This window comes from Mauremys mutica, chromosome 10 (assembly GCF_020497125.1).
Source record: "Mauremys mutica isolate MM-2020 ecotype Southern chromosome 10, ASM2049712v1, whole genome shotgun sequence".
Taxonomy (NCBI): Eukaryota; Metazoa; Chordata; order Testudines; family Geoemydidae; genus Mauremys; species Mauremys mutica.
In genome coordinates this window covers 65,440,177-65,464,432 of record NC_059081.1, presented here as the reverse complement: position 1 = coordinate 65,464,432, position 24,256 = coordinate 65,440,177, and the positions used below count along the sequence as shown (strand labels likewise).

Genomic DNA, 24,256 nt, shown 5'->3' with positions numbered 1-24,256 from the left:
TGTCCACTTTATCAACATCTTTCTAATATTGTGGGCACCAGGTAATCTTTATATCTACTCAAGATTCCTTTGTGTCCCTAGCAATCCAGACCAACCAACATATACTAATCTACATTAACATAGTGTTCTCCGAGCCTGCAGGATGTATTGTTGTTGTTACTATTATTTGGATTGTGGTAGTGCCTAGTAGCTTCATTCATGAACCAGGAATCTATATTATGTTAAGTGCTGTACAGACACAGAATAAAATAAGTGTCCCTGCCCCATAGAGCTAACACTGTGTCGTAGGTCAGCTAGGAGTAGATGGACTTCAGAACTAAAATAATTGAACCAAGTATCTGGAACAGCTTGTATATCAATGGACACACCTATCTGCCACATCTGGAAAAGTCACCCATTGTAGAAGACAAACTAAAGATACTGATATAGAAGCTGGTCACCTAATGTTCATTTTCTGGGTCTTTCGGTAGGAGTAGAAACCCTCGACCTAATTTCTTTTGTTTGTTTTCTGAATGGATCCCAAGATGACTGGCTCCTACAGGTAAAGGAGAGAAGTTCAAAACAGATAAAGCCCGTTGGAGCCAAGAATGACTGCAAGGAGATGGCTTTCACTCTTATCCTGAAATTATCTGCTTACATAACTTTAAGGACAGACTGCTATGAGAATGAGAGGTCTTTTGCTCAACTAGGAAAAAGGTGCTATTTTATCCAGGATTTTTCTTCCCACTCACAGCAGTAGAGTGCTGTGTGCAATCCAACGAGAAGGATGCTACTGAAAGATCAGGGTTTTAGATATCCAGTGTCCCTGAACATTGTTATACCCAGAAACCCTGAAGGAATGCAAACCTTTATATACTTAAAAAAAAAATCGAAGCAGCTCTGAAATTCATAAGACTTCAGCAGAAAAACTTAACTCTGCGAAAGTCTTAAGGCATTTTTAATGTTAAATTAAAGTTGGTGTGTAATTAAAATGGCAATACTATTTGTTAAATGAACGGTATTTAAATAATTCATTTTCTTATTAGTTATGTAGTGTGTGCTTAGCTTCAGTGAGTATATGTTAATTAATGGGGAGCATCTCCTTTAATAATTTCATGACAATCTAACCTTTGATGATCCTGATTTAGAGTAGTCGGCTCTCTATTGTCTGGAGTATGAACTAATTAAAGAGGGAGGGGGATGTTCTATGAAATGCCATTTATAACCTTTTCATGTAGATGGACTCTTGAGCATTCAGTCTCCTTTTCTCCTCTTATGATCCCAAATAGTCCTCCTGACTACAAGCCAGATTGTCAAGGCCAGTCACGGTGGCACAAAAGGACCACAGCCTGGCTGCAGAGTCCGAACAGAAACTTTCCTTGTTGGAGGGAAACTCTGTGCTGGATGAAAGTATAACCAGTGGAGGGCCTGTGTCTTTGCCCCCAGCCCCCCACTCCCTGTGGATGAGATGGAACTGGGCACATGGGGGTTAGGAAGGAGGTGTGTCAATCCTCTATGCCTGTCCTTCACTGCGACAGGGGCCACTGGTGATTCTATGCCAGCGGCTCTCAGTGGCGTCAGAGGAGCTCTTCTCAGAATCCGAGGCACTCTGGTGCAGGATAGGATCTGGCCAAATCATGTCTCCTATTCAAGGACACATCAGTCTTCCCTGACGAATGACTAACAGCCAATTTAAAGGTTCAAATGACATAATTCAAATTTTGCCATGGTTAATTTTATTTAATATTAAATACAATAAGCAAATTTCATAGTGCTTGAAAAATTCTTTCCTAGAAAGAAAATAAGGCATTAAAAAGGGGGGGGGGATGACTATCTGTTAGCTTGATATATTATTTTACCATTGTCATTCAGCTGGGAACCACTCAGATTATTCCTGTATAGTTAATATTATTTCTGTGATAAGTTTTATGATTGGACTCTTGTCAATTAAAAATGGAACAATTACTGATCTATTCACTCTGCCTTCAGCAGGCAGTTGGACATAGTTCAGTGTGTTAAGGAACAATATTAAATATGGAGATTTCCTCTAATTACACATTTGGCAACAGATCGCTTTCCCAATACTTCACCTGTGTAAGGTACCTAAGCAAGCAATGTTATATAGAGCGTATTATATCCAGAAAAGGTAGTGAAAGAACATTAAGGTTGTAAAGCAAAACATTCAAAAATTAAGAAATGCCAGAATTAAGCTTCTTGTGCAGACTGATTTGTGCCCTCTTCTGTGTATGCATTATGATAATCTTCTGCCCACCTCTGCTCCGACCTCGGTCTGCACTCCACCAGCTCCTCTTCCTAATCCCCTTCCCTCAGGTTTCTTTTCCCTATCTCTCCCCTGTAGGGTTGCCACTTTTCTAATTGCTGGTAGCCAGAACCCTGAGGCCCCACCTCGGCTCTGCCCCTTCCACAAAGCCCCACCCCTTTCTCCACCTCTTCCCCCAAGGACACACCCCTTTCTACACCTCTTTTGACTTTCCAGTCAAAAACCAGACACCTGGCAACCTTAAATGGCACCTAGACGTAGAAGCCAAAACCTGGTCTGTCTGGGTAAAACCTAGATGGATGGCAACCCTCCCTGCCTCATTCCTCATCTCTCTGCATTTCAGTGGCACTGCTTACTTCTCTTTCTCTATGCAGTCTGGCTGCTGGTAGAGGGGGCACTGAGAGCACAGCAGAGACAATCTACCTGCTCTGTTTTCCTATGCCTGGTACTATGGTGGATATTAGCTACCAGAAGGAGCAGTTGCAGGGAAAGTCCTGCTCAAGTCCCGTGGCTCTTGGCTGGAGCATGCTCAGTCACTCTATTGGAATGGCACACGCACAGTCTCACTGGCATATAGGAGCTGTGAGGGGCTGGAGCATGTACAGTGTGGATAGAATCTTCTGAGGATTTTGTTGCAAGATTCTAAGTCTCTACCAACCATGCGTTGAGTGTTGTCAGAGGTGTATAACTTGGCCAGACTTGCACAGGGATGACAAAAGGCACATCCCTGAGGCTAGGACAACCCTCCTGCCAAGTGTCAAGTCCTTACTCCACAGTATGGAGGAAGACGCATTTCAAAATGAGACGATTGTAATAACTATTTTATCGTTGGCAAAATGTATTTTTCCGTAACCTCGTTCTTGTAAACAACGGAACCATTTTTCCTGAAATGTTGGTTTTTTTTTTAAAATCTGGGCATTGCTACTTGTGCTGCCTCTAATTTAGACACACACTCCTTGGATGCAGACATTAAGCAAAATGCAGCCTCCCATCTTATCTGTTTTTCATACTTTAAAAATCTGTACATGTAATACATTGATACTAAGGTACATGATCCAGTATTTCTACATATTTGGTATAAAAAAGTACTAAGTGGAATATACAGCATCTTTTATTTTATTTATTTATTATTATTTTTTGGTATGGACTGAGATCAAGAAACATTTTGAGGTTCCCAAAGACAGTAAGCAAAAAAGGAGGTGTTAATCTCACCAACTGGAAATTCTGTAACTGGGCAGCTGTAATGTGATGTGTCTAGCGGTAGTCACATTTTGCAGAAACTTAGTACAGCAGCACTACACGGCAAAGCACTGAAGCAGTGTATTGCTCTCATTTTATTCTTTCCAACCTGATGTATGGTAAGACACTTTGCTCCCTCAGGAGATCATAAAACAAACTCTCATGGGGAATCACTCTGAAAATATGTTAAAGGGCAATCAGATATCGAGGTATAATGTCAAAATTCTCCCTGGCTTTCTAGATATAAGTGCTACAGGTTTTTTGCAGGACAGGAAGATACTAGCTTTAAAGATGGAGCTGATACACACTGGAGAGTTTATACAGGCCATGACACTTCTGAATTTGAAGAGCTCAGAATTTAATTTAATAGGCCTTCATGGGATTTCTGTATGGACCTACAAGTTAGATATTTCCTAGGCATGGATACTAAGGGAGAAAGTGTATCATTGGGATTGGGAGCTTGGGGCTAAGCCGGACCTGACGGGCCACATCTAGGTTGAATCTTGCGATACCAAGATAAAAATTGTAGTAAGTTGCAGTGAAGGGGGGAAGTCCAGAAACTGCAACTAGGTCTGCAGATGCACTGCAGGGAGCAAGTAGTCTCCTGCAGGACTCTGTGTCAGCAGGGGGAAAGTGCAAGTAGTAGGAGAGAGTGAGGAAAGTTCTTCAGGCAGAGAGCCCTGGGGTGGGAGAGACCCTGTCCAAGAAGCAGGAGAGAGAGACGGGAGAGGCCTGTGAGAAGGGACAAACTCCAGACGGGGGGTCCCAGGAAGCAGACATATCCTCAGAGTGGAGAGAGGTACATCCAGCTGAAACTGGGGTGAAGCTGGTATAAGTTTGTGTTCTATTTGTGTTATTTTGGATTACTGGGGGAGAGAGAAATGGACCTAAGACTGGGGCCTGTAGGGCCAGCTATATCCAGTGACTACATAAATAATATCCCTTGTGGGGATTGGCTGAACTACTTTCAAATGGTGAGTTCTTAGAGTGCCCTGAAGGAGTGAGGGGAACAGAGGCAGGGGGCTATAGAGCAGCCTCTGGCCATGAGGGGGCGCTTACTTGGCGGCTGCATGGTATTGCAATGGGGAAGAATTATTTGGAAGAGGCTCTCGGTTGTCAGTCTAACCCAACTCAGCTCCTAGCACTAGTGTATAATTTCTCTTTTTGTAAAACAATCACAAATGCATTGCTTAAGTTGGTGTTTCTCTACTCATTAACCTTAAGACCCTAAGAAAAATGTAAGATCTCAAGTCCAGAGTTAATAAATGGCAAAAAGCACTTGAATTCATCTTTAAAAATCTATTTGCAAGGCTTGAGCAAATGCTAGACCTTGACCTCCATACACATTGCTATTTTCCATCAATTTCGAAGAAATCAATTCAGATATTTCCAAATATGATTATCGGTCACCATTGTGACGCTGTCTGGAGTGGTTCACAACCGTGAGTGCCAGCCTCAGGGCAGACTGTCAAAAAGCCAGGCAAACACCCCAAACTAGTTGTGTGTTCTATAATTAGAGTTCACCAACCTGGTAACAAATGTGAATTTTTGGATCACCGTAACAGAACCCAGGCAAGCTGGGCTTAGTGAAAAATGATCACTTACACACGTGCGCGCGCACACACACACACAAAATCACAAAATATTCAGATTGCTTCCAGTCCCAAGAGCCCGGTCATCTCCCCAGATCAGTTTATACCTTGCACTTCCACCACAGAAAGCGCTCATAGCCAATCCTATAGTAAATTAACGATTTATTAATTGGAAAAAGAAATGAAAGAATTATTTCTTTAAAGCAGGCAACATATAAGCACAAATGAGTTCATAGGTGCTGGAACTCTGGGTGTGGGGGAGTGCTTCTACACCCCTGGGCTTGATGTGGTTTCCATCATATACAACGTTTGCAGTTTGATTCAATTGTTCTCAGCACTCCCACTGTAAAAACGGTTCCAGCACCCTTGAATGAGTCTGTCGAAAGATGACAGAGTTGTAATAATCTGGCAGCATTGAATGTCTTTTAGGGCTAACCCAGGTTGACCCTGAGGATTTTTTAGCTCCAGCCCTCGTAAGAGGCCAAACCGCAAAGAGGGAACCATTCCTTCTTGTGAGCATCTTTATATGCTTTTCCTCCAGAGTTCAAACCGATGGGTCAGGTGTTCCTGCACATTACTTCTTCGTGTGTGGATGGGGCAGTCGACAATGCTTTTGTCCTCCAATGGGCCATTTAATTTTAATAGTACTCCTTATCGGCCAGGGGAACCGCTCTTCCTGCCTACGTTCACAAGTTCAGAGCAGACATTTTTTACCAATATAAAGCAAAACTTTCTTAATACCTTATAGCATGGGATACAGACAATACAAGTGAGAGTAATCCATGCAGCGACTTACAAGCATTTGATAGAGACTAAACACATTTTTAGAAGTCTAACACCTATCTTGAACAATACTAATATATCGATGATCTGGTCTGGTTTCCAGCTATGAATTTGTCAGTGCTCAGGTGTTGCCTACAGAGTTGGCAAGAGCCGGCACCTGGTCTGCCAGCATCACAACCACCAGTCAAACATCATTTATAGAGCCTGCCCCTTGCCAGTTTGACACTGTTACACCACATCTTGGATTCCATGTTGGCAATTGCTTGAGTGTTTAACTCCCAAATATATAATCTGAGAATTGACCTTTAGGACCTAATTTATTATTTCAGAGTATAGATCATGATTTCTCTGTTTGGCAAAAAAAAAATTATCCTGTATTTACTGACTTTACCAACAAAGTCCACAATACAGAAGTGTCAACAAAAGTCCAAATCTACCCTATGAAATACATAATCGTGGATCAAGAACCACAAAGAAACTTTCCATCAACTATGGAGTTCTATGTATGTTTATATATGTATACATATACATCTCCTGGGACTTTACTAAATGATAGATTAATTAACTGCTACTTTAAATTCTAGCAAAAAGTTTATAATTACATTCAAGCCAATCAGTCTGTTGCTGAAATTGTTAGTATTTTGTATTTTGATTTATAAAGAAGATCATATGAGTATAAGAAAACGTTTGCTTTAGAATTTCTAACTGCTGTTTTGAATGTTATAAGTCATAATGTGTTTTTCAAGTTCTTCCTGGAGCAGTCTAACACACTGCTCCTTTCTCACAGTTCATGGCAAAATCACAGTTGAGCCCTTCATTTATCTTGAGTGCAATTATTTTGGTTTCATTTTTGTTGTTTTTTTTAGAAGTCTAGTGAAGGTGCCATTTTTCTTAACAAATCTGAATTAAAGCTGCAACTTCAGTATGTTGGACTATTTGTTTTCTGTGACTGACAGGCAGCTCCTGTGATGATGCACCATTTGCTTCTGGATCCGGCCACAGAAAAATGATTTTTCATGATTTGTGTCCTGAAATCCATCGCTATGTTCAAACTTGAGGGAGTTTCCATTGAAGCTTGTACTGTATATCTGAGAAACCACTGATGCTCAGAAGGGCTTAAGATCACAATTTCATGAATGCTGAAGTAATAAAAGAATATTCAGCTTGGGAAAAGATAACATAGGACTTGTTTTGAGACATATTTCACGTGTGTGAGAGAGGGGTAGGTTTAGACACTGTCTCTAAATTGAGTCTTTTCTCCCATGAACAAAGGCAGCATACGTTATGTATTTCTCATAATTATGGATGGACTTTCAAAGGCATTTAAGGGAATTAGGTACCCAAATGCTGTTGACTCTCTTCTGAGCTTCTTTGAAAATCTGAGTTTGTTTATCAATTATCATATGGGTTATATAATGTATGGACTAAATAAAGCATCATTTAAAAAAATATTTGCCAACAGTTACCACACAGCTGTGTCTGACCTACCATAATTTCCTCTATACTTAGAGGAAGACTGGAAACTGGTTGCTCAGATACCACTTCTGTGTGCTCCAGATCAACAGTACCATTCACCTCAACCACTGCATCAGTATCGACATACTTGATACTGCAGGGATTCCACTACTCCAGGGACTTGTTAGCGTTAGACAAGCTGAAGTCCCCACAGCTTATGGGTAACAAATGATTCTCAGTAGTGACACCCCAGTATCTGGATTACGATTGCATTCCAGTACCACATGATTCTCTGCCCTTTTTTACTGGGCTCCGTCCACTGGAAGACATTTAGGAGAGGATGAAGGAGAGACATTAAATCAGTCTCCTCTCTATCAGTATGGGATTCCTCTCTGCATCTAACCCATGCTTTGACAAGGATCCTTGAACACATCAGGGATTGTGGCAACCACACCCTCTCCCATATGGGCCCCTTGACAATGGCCATACTGGGATCCTTGCGTGGTGTATCGACAGCAATTTGCACCGGAAAACTAGGATTTCACAGTCTCTTCCACCAAACTCCCAACACAAGGAGTCCCTTGAAGAACAGGAGACTAGGGCGGACAAAAAGGCCACCCCACAAACATCCATTTTATTCTCATCTCTGGAGGATGTAATCATGTCTCCATGACCATCAATGGCTGATGACTTTTGCCAATTCCAGGACCTTGTGAAGAGGGTGGCTGATATCCTTCAGATACCTCTTAAGGAGATTAAAGACTCACAACACAAGCTCGTAGACATCCTGCAGTTGACAACACCCACCTGGGTTGTGTTACCCATTAATGAAGCTCCCCAGGATCCATCAAAGACTTTGTGGCAAACTCCAGCTGCATCCTGCCAACTTGTAAATGGGCAGAGAAGAAATATGATGTTCTCCCCAATGACTCAGAATTTTTGTTTTCTCACCCTGACCTAATTCCTGGTGGGGGGAGGGGTTGGATGCCATAAACAATGGGGTAAACAGCATTACTCCAGGTCTACCCCTTATGATAAGAAACAGAAGAGGTTAGACCTTTTGGGCTGAAAAGCATGCTCATGCGAGACCCTCCATTTTGGATCGTAAACTATCAGGTGTTTGTGGCCAAGTATGACTTCAGGAATTACATCAAGTTTGCAACCTTTATTGAAGATCTTCCACAGGAGCATAGAGAGAACTTCCATGCCATCATTAAGCAGGGTCAGTTATTAGCCAGAACCTGTCTCCAAGAGTCCTTAGATGCTGCAAACGCTGTCACTAGATCCACCACCACAGTGGTTGTCATGTGCGGGATGTTGTGGCTGCAGCAGTCCTGAGAGAGGTTCAGAATACTCTTGAAGACCTCCAATTTTATGGTCAGAAGAACTTCTTGGGAAGTAGGGATGAGCCTCTGCATAATGTGAAGGATGCCAGAGCCACACTGAGGTCTCTGAGTATATATATGCTCCTATGAGTAATAGAAGATTTGGCAGCTCTCTGGATTTCACAAAGCCACTGAACCCTCTAGAAAGAGACAAAAATTACAGAGGAAGAGAGCTCCTCCCCCTCTTTCAGTGAGTACCCAGTCACCATCGAAACAACAATTTTGACAGGTTGGTTGACGACTCGACTCCTTCTCACCTCTAGTTTGCAAGCTGCAACCTTTTGCCCACCTTCCCACTTCTAAATACTGCCTTTCCCTTTTCCAACAGGCCCGGTGGTGGATTACAACAGACAAGTGGGTCATGAAGGTTAAAACACTGTGCTGCATTATCCACTTTACATCCCTCCCTCCCTCCCACCCACCCCTTCCTTGTCCCTCTTCAGGGATCCTTCTCATGAGACTACACTGAGGCCTGGTCTACACTAGGCGTTTAAACTGGTTTTAGGAGCGTAAAACCGATTTAACGCCACACCCGTCCACACTGAGAGGCCCTTTATATCGATATAAAGGGCTCTTTAAACCGGTTTCTGTACTCCTCCCTAACGAGAGGAGTAGCGCTAGTATCGGAATTACCATATCGGATTAGGGTTAGTGTGGCCGCAGATCGACAGTATTGGCCTCCGGGTGGTATCCCACAGTGCACCACTGACCGCTCTGGACAGCAATCTGAACTCAGATGCAGTGGCCAGGTAGACAGGAAAAGCCCCGCGAACTTTTGAATATTTCCTGTTTGCCCATGTGGAGCTCCGATCAGCACGTGTGGCGATGCAGTTAAAAATCAAAATAAAGAAAGAGCTCCCGCATGGACCATGCGGATGTGATCGCTGTAAGGGCAGGCAAATCTGTTCTATCAGTGCTCCGTTACAGAAGACGAAATTCGAAATCATTTTTAAAAAATCTCCAGACAGGGACTCAGCGCACTGCTGCGTGACAAGCGTAACGGAAAGCCAAATAATCAAATGGACGCTCATGGACTGGAGGACTCAAGCTATCCCACAGTTCCTGCAGTCTCCGAAAAGCATTTGCATTCTTGGCTGAGCTCCAAATGCTTCTAGGGTCAAACACAGTGTCCGCGGTGGGTCAGGGCATAGCTCGGCAATTTACGCACCCCCCCACCCACCCCCAGAAGTGAAAGGGAAAACAATCCTCTCTTGACTCTTTTACATGTCACCCTATCTTTACTGAATGCTGCAGATAGACACGATGCTGCAGCACTCAACACCAACATCCTTGCCCCCCCCTGCCATGGGTGGCTGATGGTGCAATAAGACTGATATCCATCGTCATCATCAGCCTGTTGGCACATGGGGCAGTGCAAAAGGACTGGTAACCATGCCGACTAGCATCCGTGAGGTCGATCAAGGGCGCCTGGCCCTAATTTTTCCTGGTAGATGGTGCAGTATGGCTGGTAACCGTCCTCATCATAGCAACAGGGGGCTGAGCTCCATCAGCCCCCACCCTTCATGTGTAAAGAAAAGATTCAATTGCCTCTGGACTAGCAGTGGGATGCTGGGCTCCTCTCCTCCACACTGCTTAATGTCCTGTCTGGACTATCATAGCAGCTGGAGGCTGCCTTCCACTCATTTCTCACTAATAAGTCACTGTGTCTTATTCCTGCATTCTTTATTACTTCATCACACAAGTGGGGGGACAATGCTACGGTAGCCCAGGAAGGCTGGGGGAAGAACGGAATCAACAGGTGGGGTTGTTGCAGGAGCACCCCCTGTGAATAGGATACAGCTCATAATCTATGCAGGATCTGACACAGAGCAACTGTGCTCTCTGGTTCTATGATACAGTGGTTCTCTAGTACACTTGCCCATATTTTAGGCAGGACTGATTCTATTTTTAGATACCAAAAAGGAGGGATTGACTCAGGGAGTCATTCCCAATTTTGCCTTTTGCACCCCTGGATGATCTCAGCCAGGGGCACTTATGACAGCAGCAAATGGTGCAGTGCAAAAGGACTGGTAACCATGATCATCTTATTACCAATTTATGGTATGGTAGATGGTACAGTATGGCTGGTAACCATCTCTGCTGTCATGCAAAAGCAAAAGCATGCTGCTGTGCAGCGCTGCTGAATCGCCTCTGTCCGCGGCATCTAGTACAGTTACGGTGACAGTGACAAAAGGCAAAACAGGCTCCATGATTGTCATGCTATGGCATCTGCCAGGGCAATCCAGGGAAAAAAGGCGCGAAATGCTTGTCTGCCGTTGCTTTCCCGGAGGAAGGAGTGACTGACGACATTTACCCAGAACCACCCGCGACAATGATTTTTGCCCCATCAGGCACTGGGATCTCAACCCGGAAATTCCAAGGGGCGGGGGAGGCTGCGGGAACTATGGGATAGCTACGGAATAGCTACCCACAGTGCAACGCTCCAGAAATCGACGCTAGCCTCGGACCGTGGACGCACACCACTGATTTAATGTGTTTAGTGTGGCCGCGCGCACTCGATTTTATACAATCTGTTTTGCTAAACTGGTTTATGTAAATTCGGAATAATCCCGTAGTGTAGACGTACCCTGAGTCATGGAGAATAGGTCCATCAATGGCTATTAACCAAGATGGTGAGGGACACAACCCCATGCTCTGGGTGTCCTAAGACTCTACTTGCCAGAAGCTGGGAGTGAATGACAGAGAATGGATCACTTAGTAACTGCCCTGTTCTGTTCATTCCCTCTGAAGCTCCTGGCATTGACAACTGTCGGAAGACAGGATACTGGGCTAGATGGACCATTGGTCTGACCCAATATGGCTGTTCTTATGTTCTTATAGCCATTTATTTACATATTTTATGTTTATGAATTAGAGTAAAAAGTGTCTCATTGCTGAATTATCCCAGAATGTTGTTTCAAATCATGTCCTTGTATTCCTGGCTATCTTTTCCCTCCAGCAGATCAAAGTAGTTTCAGGGCTTGCTTATTTTGTACAAAATGTGTCTGTTAAGCTAAAATTTTCTCTACATCATCATCATCCTAGCTCAGCATCTCACAAACATGAATTCATTTACCCTCACACAATTCTGCTGTTATCCCTGCTTACAGATCGGGAACAGATGCCTGGATTCAATAGAGCACATGCTTAATTTTAAGCAAAGGCTTAAGGGCCAGTTTTTAAGGTATTTAGGTGCTGAACTCTCATTTAAATCACTGGGAGTTAGGCACCTAAATACTTTAATAATCTGGGCCTACATGCTTTACTGAATCAGGACCAGAATTTAAGTAACTTGTCCCAGGTCAAACAGAGTCTGTGTGACAGAGCCAGGAACAGAACACAATTTGCCTAAGTGCCTTTACCACAAGTCTGTCCTTTTTTCAATGGATGTTAAAAAAATAAAATCCACAGTGTTTATGTGAAACATCAGTTGTCCTAATTGTTCATTGATCTGTTGTTCTGAATCAAAGACAAAAAATTCTCTTATTTTGCTCCATTTCACTAGGTTTTCTTTAAGTGTCAGAACAAAAGAACAATTAAAGATCTGAAGTAACAACCTCCTCTCTTGTTTCTCATTGACAGAATTTACTCTGACTTTCCTTTTTCCAAACTACTTGTGCTCAGCTAGCATTAATTACAATTAGAGTTTCTGGTTTCAGATTTTAACAGATAGAATTCCCCTGAAGTTGTTTTCACAGTGTGGCATCTTGAAAATAAGCATTGAAAATAACTTATTTTAGAAATTCCATTTCTTTAGGTTATTCAGCTTGTCTGTCAGATTACATCCCAGAGTGTGTTGCTGAGAAGTTAAACAAAACTACCACTGAATTCAGTAGGGCCAGGATTTCACCCACAGTTGTAATTCAAAATGACACCAATCCTGATCAGCATCTCTCAGCACTTCCATAATAAAATCTATTTGATGATGATCTAGAGATGGAAGGTGCTGAAAAATGTAGGTTGCAGTTTATAGTTTTTCCTCTGTTAAACAACAGAGAGCATTTTCCAAACTGAAAATTGTCAGTAGAGGAGGTAAATTTGCACTAAAGATTTTTGGAAATGAATTTGAATTTTTTTTAAGCTGGTAAAAATGAAATGGACACATTGAAGAACTGCATAAAATGAATTTCAAGAAAAATAAACACAGAAATCCTGAAACCTTAATTACAGCTAAGGAGTAAATACAAGGGTGGCAGAGAGATAGTAAAGTTCTGTTTCTAATACCTCTTTCTCTCTCCTGGAATCAAAATAGTCTGGTGAAAGGATGTTTTAGGGGACTGATATAGAGCTTTCCACCTCTAGATCACTGGTTTGAATCTGGCTGAGGCCGATAATAGCTGCAAGTTGGCTCTATTCAATAGTCTGTGTAAAAAGCCTTCCTTTATCATCTTCCCTGCAACACCTATAAGTAGCCACTTAGGTTTTTTTCAGCATGCTCTGCACTTTTCATCTACATCAGTAATATTTAGCCAATTAGAAGAGTCATTGGGGCCTTATAGGTATTTGGCAGCATGCCGGTTCAGCAGAGCTTACATGCTTGCTGAATAGGGCTGCATTTATGTGCTCTCAGTGCCTAGCTGAATTGGGACCTTAATCATAATTGAGCAGGATGGAAATATTGTATAGGTTACCTTGGATTTGTTGGATTTGCATGTCTTCAGCCTCCAGTGCTGTCTTACCATTCACCATATTTGCCAGCTGAGAAGACAGTTTATTATTATTTATTATTGTAGCGCCTGAGTGCCCTAGTCACGTACCAGAACTCCATTGTATTAGGCTCTGTGAAAACACAGAACAAAAAGTTGATTGTTAGCCCCTAACTTTTATGTAATATAAAGGGGAAGAGGAGAGAAAAGAGAGAGAGAGCGAGCGCAGAAATATCTAGAGTTACAATAATTAGAATTTTGGAGTGGTTTTTGTTTCATCCTTCCATTTGCTTGTTTACTTACTGTCTGCAGCAAAGGCTAGAAAACCAAATCTTTTCCACAAAAGATATCAACCCAGACCAAATAAATAGCAGACGCATGGTTTGGTCCTTGAAATATCTATTTATCCATGTAACATGAGCCAGACGTTTTGCATTCATTTGAGACAGCTAGACTGTGCAGCCCTTACCTTAACATTGTAACCAATGTGATGTAAGGGTTGCCTGTTGTAACCTCTACTGCTTATTGAGCAAGTGAGCATAGCTGGCGGCTCTGTGTGTTGAGGGTGAATACCCACTGATAGGAGCTTACATTTCACCAGGAAGGTTCTTCTTACTGCCCTGCTGAACAGGGCCGCCCAGGGGTGGGGGGCAAGTGGGGCAATTTGCCCTGGGCCCTGCATGGGCCCACATGAAAATCTGAGGTTCCCCCTCAGCCCCTCCCTGGCCTTTGCCTTTCCTCATCCCCTGGCGCCTCAGCGTGCCGCGTCCAGGAGCAGCCCTGGACAGCGCTGCAGCGGCATGGCTCCAGCGGGACCTGAGCTCCTCCTGCTCAGAGCCGTGTGGTAAGGGGGCGAGGCTGCAAGCTCTGGGCTGAGCAGCGGGAGCTCAGGCCCCACTGGAGCTATGCCACTGTAGTGCTGTCCAGGGCTGCTCCTGGATGCGGCTTGCTGAGGCTCCAGGGGACGGGGGAGGCGGGGGTAAGTGGCATGGTAAGGGGACCGGGGCATTGGATAAGGGGCAGAGAGTCCCGGGGACGGGGTTGGGGGGGGGGCGGTCAAGGGATGGGGAACAGGGGGCTGGATCGTGGGCATTCCGGGGGTCTGTTAGGACTTGGCGGGGGGGATGGATAGGAGTCGGGGCAGTCAGGGGACAGAGAGCGGGGTGGGGTGCTGGTCAGGTGGTGGTTGAGAGGTCTCAGGGGGAGCGGTCAGGGGACAAGGAGCAGGACGGGTCGGGGATTCTGAGGGGGGCAATCGGGGAAGTGGGTGGTGGTTGGATAGGGGGCAGGGCCAGGCTGTTTGGGGAGGCACAGCCTTCCCTACCCTAAAGCTCATTCAGCAGTTTGAGGCTTGCAGACAGCTATTTAACACAAAGAGCCAAGCTGTTATCTTTTCCCTTAGGGCTACCATCCCTTTCACTTCTCAAATGCCAAATTATAGTCTACATTTAATTTCAGTGCCATAGGGAGATTCATGTCAGGGGAAGGTAGCTTCATTTAAAATTAGCCACTTTAGATTAACAGTGATAGAGCCAAGAGAGCCATGCAGGAGGGATCACATGAGAAGAGCAATATCCTACACCACCTACCTCCTTCCCAACCCTACCAAGGGAGACCACTCCCCTCCCCTGCATTCCCTGAGGCTCCAGAGGGGTTAATTCAGTGGTTCTCAAACTTTTGTACTGGTGACCCCTTTCACATAGCAAACCTTTGAGTGTGACTCCCCCACTTATAAATTAAAAACACTTTTTTATATATTTAACACTGTTATAAATGCTGGAGGCAAAACAGGGTTTGAGGTGGAGGCTGACAGCTCGTGACCCACCAGTAATAACCTTGTGACCCCTAAGGGGTCCCGAAACCCAGTTTGAGACCCCCGGGTTAATTTAATTTTAGCACCCTGTGTCCATTCACATGTATGTGCTATTTTGAGCATTTCAGTTTTCACAACATAGGCTCATCCCAGATTCTGGAACAAGCTCAAATGCGTGGAGTATGTACATAAGCTATACTAAAGACAAACCCACAGTAACCGTCTCCAGTTTGTGAGGGACCCCATGGAGCCAGTCTCTAGGAAACAGATAAATTCATGGAGTTTAAGTCCATTAATGGCTATTAGCCAGGATAGGTAAGGAATGGTGTCCCTAGCCTCTGTTTGTCAGAGGGTGGAGATGGATGGCAGGAGAGAGGTTACTTGATCATTACCTGTTAGGTTCACTCCCTCTGGGGCATTTGGTATTGGTCACTGTCGGCAGACAGGATACTGGGCTGGATGGACCTTTGGTCTGACCCAGTATGGCCATTCTTATGTTCTAACCTAAATGAACCCAAAGTTATGGAGACAGATATGAGTCAAGGAAGCCAGCAGAGTATCAGAAACCTGGAAAAATCTCTGACTGGATGGGCTCAGGCGTTTGGTCACAAGCTAAGGTGGTTCAAAAGTTTTGGATTTATTTTTAAACAGAATGTTTTTATTGTTTCTTTAAACAATCAAACACAGCAAGCAGCAAATATTTGGCCACACACTTCTGAAACCCCAAATCATGTTCAGGTTTTGGCAGACTAATTTCAGCTTTTCAATTAAAAAAAACCACAACACATTTTGAAGGAAAGCAGACATTGTCTGTGATTTTTTTCTGCTTTTTAAAAACCCCTAGTTTTCAATCCAAAAAATGTTTTGATGGAAAATATTTGTACAACCCTTTTAATGAGCTTTAGTGCCTTTTAGCACTAGCTGATGCTGAGAACCAGTGATACCTTGTAAAAGTGACTTGAAAAGAAGTTTTCTCAAAACTGGGTTTGTGCTGAGATGCAGAAGGTTTTTAAATGTTTATTTTTCCCAGTGCCGCCCGGGGGAGAGGACGGGGGGGACAAGTGGGGCAATTTGCCCCGGGCCCCATGGGGGCCCCACAAGAATATAGTATTCTATAGTATTGCAACTTTTTTTTATGGAAGGGGCCCCTGAAATTGCTTTGCCCCAGGCCCCGTGAATCCTCTGGGTGGCCCTGCTGCTCAGTCCCTCCAGTCCTGGGAAAAACAGGAACCTGATGCTCCCTGCAGTGAGCCAATGCCCAGAGAGGCGGGAAGTGGGTATATCCTGGCTTTGCACACCCAACAAGCGGAGCAGTGGCAATTCTTATGTATAGGCGGGGATGTGGTAGCAAGGAACCAAAGGTCATCCTCCATTTTGGAATGTGGGGCTCTGGACAGCAGGGCTGCGGTGAACTGTAGGCTCTGGCTGCTTTTGTGTCAAGCAATGTTTCAATAAAACGAACTGACCTGATAAATGCAAGTGCTCTATGGCTTAATAAAGAGAACAATAGTCAGGAGTACAGCTGGGACTAAGCTGTGTCATGACAATGGTTGTCATAATTTATTTCTCTTGGAGGGCAGGAGGAAGGAGCTGGAGTGGACTGGGATTCTCTGAGATGGCACATTTTGTTCTCTGGTGCAATTCTGTAAACTGTGTGTTAGAAATCCCACTTTATTTTCACTATTTCAGCCTGTTTGTTTCCCTTATGCATTCTTCTCATCTTGGTCAATGAAAATCTATAACGTTTATTTCACTTTTGTTTATAGCCAGTTTCACTTTCACATGCTTAGTCCTGCCCTGTCTGGGTGTGTAGCAGTGCAGAGTGCGTTTACTGCTTTTAAAAACAGTCACCATTGAAATTTAAAGCACAAATCATGGAAATCAGATGTCTATTAGTTTGGCAAAAGATTGTTTTTACAAAATCTAATTTTAAGACATTTGAGTTTATCGTTTCCTTTTAATCTCAAAATCTGATTTATTGTCATTGAAAAACACGCTTGTGATATTACATTTAAAAAAAAAAAGATTGTGTGCAGAGAGAAGTAGAGGACAAAGGGAAATTGGTATGTGGATTAATGTACCCGATATGAGCCCTGAGGAAGGTGCTTTACCTGCAGAATCGGAGAGTATAAGGCATAATCCACTGAATGAGAGTAAAATGAATATACTTTTTTTTCTGAACACTTTCAGGGAATAATAGAAGATAGGGGGAAAAAAGGGAGCTGTTTTTCTCTTCCCTGCAGATCTGATCTACGTATATTTTCTATGCCTGGCCCTCTACACATTGCTACCTTGACGAGTAAATGTACATTATACACTGAGTTTTCCCTTCTGCTGGCTTTTATGTGGAAGGGAAACACCAATCATTTGGGACTCATGGTTCAGAGAACACTGAGGTTTCACAGACTGAATATTAATGGAGGTGAATATTTGTTTCCTGCTAATATATCAGACTCATATCCTTTGCCTTGACAAACATTTTAATCTAGCTTGTAAAGAATTAAACTTTTCACATTCTAATAGGTTTGCTTCCTTTTTCTACTAGAAATATGCACTCTTTCTCCTTAAAAATAAATAAATAAAATAAACAACAAAAACCTAACAAGCCAAGTCAGAGAAGCAGCCACCTCTGACTCTTGTCTCCTCAGAGGAGTCTTCCCATCTGCTTTCCACCACCCAAGCATCTGTTGTCATGGTTGTGTGAACATCATCCCTCCTCCCTCAACGAGGGAGGGTTTTCAGATCTTTTCATTAAAATCTATACTTTTTTAAAAAATGTCAGCTGGATATAGGGAGGAAAATTCTCGTGAATCCATGTTTTGGGCTGCCAGGTTGTGTTTACTTCAGAATGAAAACCACTGTGGGTAATATCAATCTGTTTCCTCTCCCATCAGATACTGATGAAGAAGATTATACCTCATGGGTGGGAAGTAACCATGGCATAGAGCTGGCCAGGGATTTTCCATCAAAATTATTTTTTGGCTAGGAAACAGTTTCCACAAAATCCAATTTTTCTTTAGACTCATAGACTTTAAGGTCAGAAGGGACCATTATGATCATCTAGTCTGACCTCCTGCACAATGCAGGCCACAGAATCCCACCCATCCACTTCTATAACAAACCCCTAGCCTATATCTGAGTTATCGAAGTCCCCAAATTGCGGTTTGAAGACCTCAAGCTGCAGAGAATCCTCCAGAAAGTGACCCATGCTGCAGAGGAAGGCGAAAAACCTCCAGGGCCTCTGCCAATCTGCCCTGGAGGAAAATTCCTTCCCGACCCCAAATATGGCGATCAGTTAAACCCTGAACATGTGGGCAAGACTCACCAGCCAGCACCCAGGAAAGAATTCTCTGTAGTAACTCAGATCCCAACCCATCTAACATCCCATCACAGACCACTGGGCATACTTACCTGCTGATAATCAAAGATCAATTGCCAAATTAATTGCCAAAATTAGGCTATCCCATCATACCATCCCCTCCATAAATTTATCAAGCTTAGTCTTAAAGCCAGATATGTCTTTTGCCCCCACTACTCCTCTTGGAAGGCTGTTCCAGAACTTCACTCCTCTAATGGTTAGAAACCTTCGTCTTTGTGGGGTGGGGGGGAAGGTTTTTGAATCAAGAAAATAATTAGTTTGGGATCCCTTTGATAGCAATTTGTGTCTGCCTCAGCTACTGAAATGCTTCATAGCAGTTATAGCCAGGGTGTCTCATATTCCCTTTCATCCCAGTGGGGTTACCCCTGTGGTTGAACTGTCATGGTGCTTTTATGGGAGTCCCATGACCAGAGTGCACCATGGGAGATGTAGTCCAGTCAGGGAGTCCGCCCATAAAGGAGAGCAGGGGTATGAAGCAGTATGCAGCTGTGAGGAACAAGATTAATGTTGAAGTGAAAGCAGTGAATGTAGAATGTCAACACCTGGTTCAGGTCATTCCTTAAAGTGTTTTCTGTATTATGGGGACCACAAAGAGAGCTGAACAGTAAGAAGATAGCACAGCAAAATTCAGCGGAGGGAAAGATCCAGTTCTTATGTCCCGATACCAGACTAGCCCAGATTTTTGTGCAGATGGGTGGTGGAGTTATGGAAAATGGCAGCTTTGTGTGTGAGTGGTGAGAGGTTCGAGCTCCACCTAGTCTTGGTTTGAATTATACAGAAGTTCATATGACATGGTCCCTTCTGACCTTAAAAACTAGGAATCCTCATTGAAATTAAGGGAAGTCTTTCTAGCGACTTCAGTTGGAGTTGGATCAGATTCTGAGCAGGCCGGTGAGAACTGCATCCAAACTGGCACTGCTTGGCCTCCTGGATGGCAGGGTCAGCCGACATGGTCCAGGATTGCCGGTGCGCCCAGAGGTTCTCTCTCCGGAACTGCTGAAGCACACTGAGGAGGCAGAAAGGGGTAAATGGCACAACCGCTACCCAAACATACCACACCAACTGAGTGTGTAATAAAGGAATTCACTAACAAGTACTGTAAAACTGGCTCCTTTCAGAAGTATTGTGTGTTCCCTAAAACGATAAAAACAACCCCCTATACACACACTGTTTGGAACACCATGTGCAATGACGGCTAAAAGGGTTGAGTCTTTCACTAGATTGGAAGTACTTGCATTGATGATGCTATTTATTATTAGTATTACTGTAGCACTTAGGGGCTCTGTAATCAAGGACTAGGATCACATTGTGCTAGGTGCTATACTAACACAACAGAAAGATGCCACCGAGATCTTACAATCTAATCTACATTGATATTTATCTTGAAGAATGAAAAGTAGGTCTTTTTTAAAATATAAATTAACTCAACTGATTGCTGTTGGTATTAGCGCCCCTCCCCCAATATTAAATGCTCTGAACCAGGATTGCCAGGTGTCTGGTTTTGGACTGGAACGCCTGGTTGAAAAGGGACCCTGGCGGCTCCAGTCAGCATTGCTGACTGGGGTGTTAAAAGTTCAGTCGGCAGTGCAGCAGGGCTAAGGCAGGCTCCGTGCGGCTCCCGGAAGCAGCGGCACGTCCCACCTCCGGCTCCTACATGTAGGGACAGCCAGGAGGCTCTGCGCACTGCCACCACCCCAAGCGCCAGCTCTGTAGCTCCCATTGGCTGTGGTTCTTGGCCAATGGGAGCTGCAGGGGCAGCACCTGGGAGCTGCAGGGGCAGCCACTAACGATGTCCAAAAGGATGCATTATAAATGGATGGAGGTATGTTCTATGTGAAATTTGTTCCAGTCACATATACACCAGTCCTGGAATAGAGGTAGTTACAAACAGCATGCAGGACCATCCCTTCTTTCAGGAATCTCAGCCTGCTTCAGGGGCACTCTGCCTCAGAAATGGACTCCAATTACAGACCAAGACAGAGAGTGAACTCTTCTACAGACAGCATAGCACCTGCTTCACAGCCTTGTGCATAACAAAACTAACAGCAGCACATCTTCCCAATCTTCACACAATTGTCCATATTTTCTCCTAGTATGTAACAATGCCATCTGTTGACATTTGTCATAACAACATCTTATTATGTATGTCTATATTGAACCAACAACCAGGAGATTCATGGTGGAGGTTAAAACTCTTAGCATAACAGATTTGTTTAGAGTTCCTACACAAAAGCATAGCTCAAGTGCTAGTCCTGTCCTTTGGCAGTGAGGGAAGGAAGCTTACTGGGATATCTTGTATTCACTGGTAAGACTAGAGAGAAAGGCACCTCCCAACATACATTCCTAACCCAATTCAGTTTGCGAACCGGATACTGCTCTTGCTTGAGTCCTCAGCTAAAAGGAGCTGATGTAAACTATCCCTCTAACCTCCAAAATAAATTTAAGGGATGCAATGTTTTCTAGGCAAAAATGATTTTTAATGGAGCTGGTGAATGTTGATTTTTTTCCATCTAAAGTGTTCATGAGAATTTTGAACTTCAGCTGCCAAAAAGTGGGGCAGGAGGGCGTTATTGTGAATGTCCTCCCCTTCCCCCATTTTTCCACCAGCCTTGGAACTCCTCCGAAGTTTTTGAAATTTGGAAAAACTTAAGTGCCTTGCTGAATCACAGTGATAATCAGTCAATTTACACCTGTTGTTTGTGTGGGCTTTTCACCTGGCAACAAGGAAAATACATTTTAAAAACAGGAAAATTTGATTATAAACTACAAAAATGGGCAGGTGTAGTTTTTCGTTCTTGAAACTGCTTTTAATTTGTCGTTTTTTGTTTTAATTGACTAGATTCCAAGTTGACAGTGCCCCTCTAAATGTATCTAACCATTCAGTACATTCCTAGGGCATCAACAGTGCAACACAAGTATAATAATAAAATAAATAGAAGTATATAGTTAGTATTGTTTTAAGTTAAAAAAATTAATCAAATGAGTGGTGGGAGAGATGTTTTTCAGGAAATTTCTGTTTAAAGCAAAATCAGCTTCTGAGATTTTGTAAAACAAACTGTTCTGGTTAAATTGAAAACCTCTGAAAATAAAGATGTATCTTGAAATTGCTGAAAGCCTTCTAATGATAATGAAGCCAGTGTCCCAGGATATAAAACAATGTTGCATAGGGCTATTGTACTATACATAGGCTTGGAAGGATTCGATCTTTATTGGTAAATGTTGGCAAACATCCGTTTCACCGTGCAAACACCCTCTGATGACAAAAATGTTTACACATAGGTAGGGAAAGAAAAATGCTATGTGAGAACTTAGAGTCAAAATCCAGTGATTTCGACTTTTGAATTAGGCTTGTTACAAATGGACTAGCAAATGAATAATGAACAGGAATAATTCCTCACTTTAAGGATATTTACTTTGTATACTTTGACATGGGATGTTAACAGTTTTAATGGTTTATGAAGCTTTAACTTTTTGAATTCAGTGTCTACTGTCATTAAATAATTGTCTGACTTCCCCATAATCAGGGCCACCTGGGGGGGGGCAAGTGGGGCAATTTCCCCAGGCCCCCCAGGGGCCCCGTGAGCCGCTCCGGGTTTTCAGCGGCACTTCGACAGCGGGCCCTTCACTCGCTCCAGGTCTTCGGCGGCAGGTCCTTCAGTGCAGCGGAAGCCTTGAAGCGAGTGAAGGACCCGCCGCTGAAGTGCTGCCGAGCGGTGAGTACAAGCGCTGCAAGCAGCGGAGGGGGGAAAAAAACCACGATCGGCGGCACTTAGGCTGCTCTACCGCCGCCGCTTCATTCTTCGGCGGCAATTCAGCGGTGGGTCCTTCCCTCTGAGAGGGACCCGCTGCTGAATTGCTGCTGAAGACCTGGCCCTGCCCCAAGCCCTCTGAATCCTCTGGGTGGCCCTGCCCATAATTTCATGCAGCTGTGAAAATTTAAATCAGTAAAAACAGAAAAATGCTTAAAAATAAACATTGATGATATCAATTGAAATAAAAATAATAATACCCCCACCAAAAAATTCTACCAAGCTTAAACACTTCCCAACACAGCTAAATTCATTGGGCTGTCATCAAATTCCTGTAATGACACAGTGATCTGTTTGGATGCTGAACAGATTTTGAAATTGCTCCAGAGCCTTTTTAGTAACTTCACTTGCAATATAAAGATCTGACTTTAATGGGACAGTATTAGGACAGAATATGCAAAGCAAATAACCCACCAGTCCAGTAGCCAACATTACATCTCTTGTCTATTACATATTTCTTATTTTTATTAAGTTAATTAAAATGTTTGTGCTCCATGGGGCATAAAAATAGGGCAACTGCTTCTTAATACATTGGGAATTGAAAATGTCCAAGTCCCACAAATCTGTGCTGCTTTTCTTTATAACGGTAAATGTTTGATTGTATACATATCATTGTTAACGCACATATTTTTATTATGGTAGTGACTGGAGGCCCTATTCAGGAACTGGCCCCATTGCACTGAATAATCTATGTGCACATTGCTTTAAGCAGGGACTGTCTAATACTATGTGCAATTTAAGACCCTGATCCTGCAAAGAAATGTGCACATACATAAAGTCAAGCATGTGAGTAGCCCCTTGATTTCAGTCACTTAAAGTTAAGCTTATGCAGAAGGCTTTGCACGATTGGAGTCTAAATAGACATGATAGATAAACAATAACTGACAGACAACGTATAAGGGATTCTGCAAGTAGCTCCATGCAGATGAACTCCTGTGCCACTTGAAGCTCTGCTGAAGTCAGCAAAGCTCTTTGCAGATGTAGAGATGCTCCCATTCAAAGCTGCTTGCCCAGCTGGGACCAATTAGAACTGGTTGAGATACTTAAAGGATTGGGGAGTATTTTTGGTCCAAAAAAAAAAGTCTATTTACTTTGTCTACCTTTTTTGTCTTTGGGGGTGGGGAGGGCAAGTTGTGCCTTTTTAAAAAAATGTTTTTTAATCCAAAATGTTCTCAAATGTGATCAAGGTGGTCATCACAATTTTTCATTTGATTCAAGCCATGTTTTCAGTCAATCAAATATTTGGTAACCCATTTTGATAACAGTTTTGACAGTGTTTTTGATAAAAGTTGGGGAGTGGAGCCAGATAAAATGGGTCAATTTCGAACACTTAAAGAAGGGAAAAAAAAGTTTAATTTTATTTCAAAAATTGGTCTTACTTAGTTAAAAGTGCAAAACAAAAAGTGTTTTGTTTAACTCCTCCAAACCAATTTTCTTGTCCTTTTCCCTCTCCTATGCACAGATGTCCCAGCCATCTTTTCTGCTAAAATCTGTTCCTGTTAACCTGCCAATCCCAGAAATAGCTTCTTTTCCCATACAAAATGCTATTTGTGCTGACGTGTGTGTTCTCTCATTGCTACCTGGATTTATGTGATGACACAGCTTCAGAACCAGAATCTAATCTCAGATATGAAATGTACCACCACATATTTCAACAAGAAAGTACCCCTTAAAATATCAAACTTGAATGCATACTCAATAATGCAGGTTTTAGAAAGCACCTTGTCACTGACATTAGATGCTGGCCTTTGATTTCTGCTGTTCAAACTAGCATCAGTGTATAAATTTAACATTAACTGTACAAATTCTTATACATCATTTGTTTTCAGCTGAGTAACTGAAATCTCAATTGTAGCATAGTAGCGTTGGCCAATGCTGTGGAAATCATAAACATC

The 24,256-nt window shown here is 43.1% G+C and overlaps 1 protein-coding gene across 1 annotated transcript in view; it reads left to right on the top strand.

Moving 5' to 3' along the window:
* The window catches only part of ERBB4 (erb-b2 receptor tyrosine kinase 4), a 981,920-nt gene that overhangs the window by 532,670 nt on the left and 424,994 nt on the right, over window positions 1–24,256 (top strand). The window lies entirely within an intron of this gene.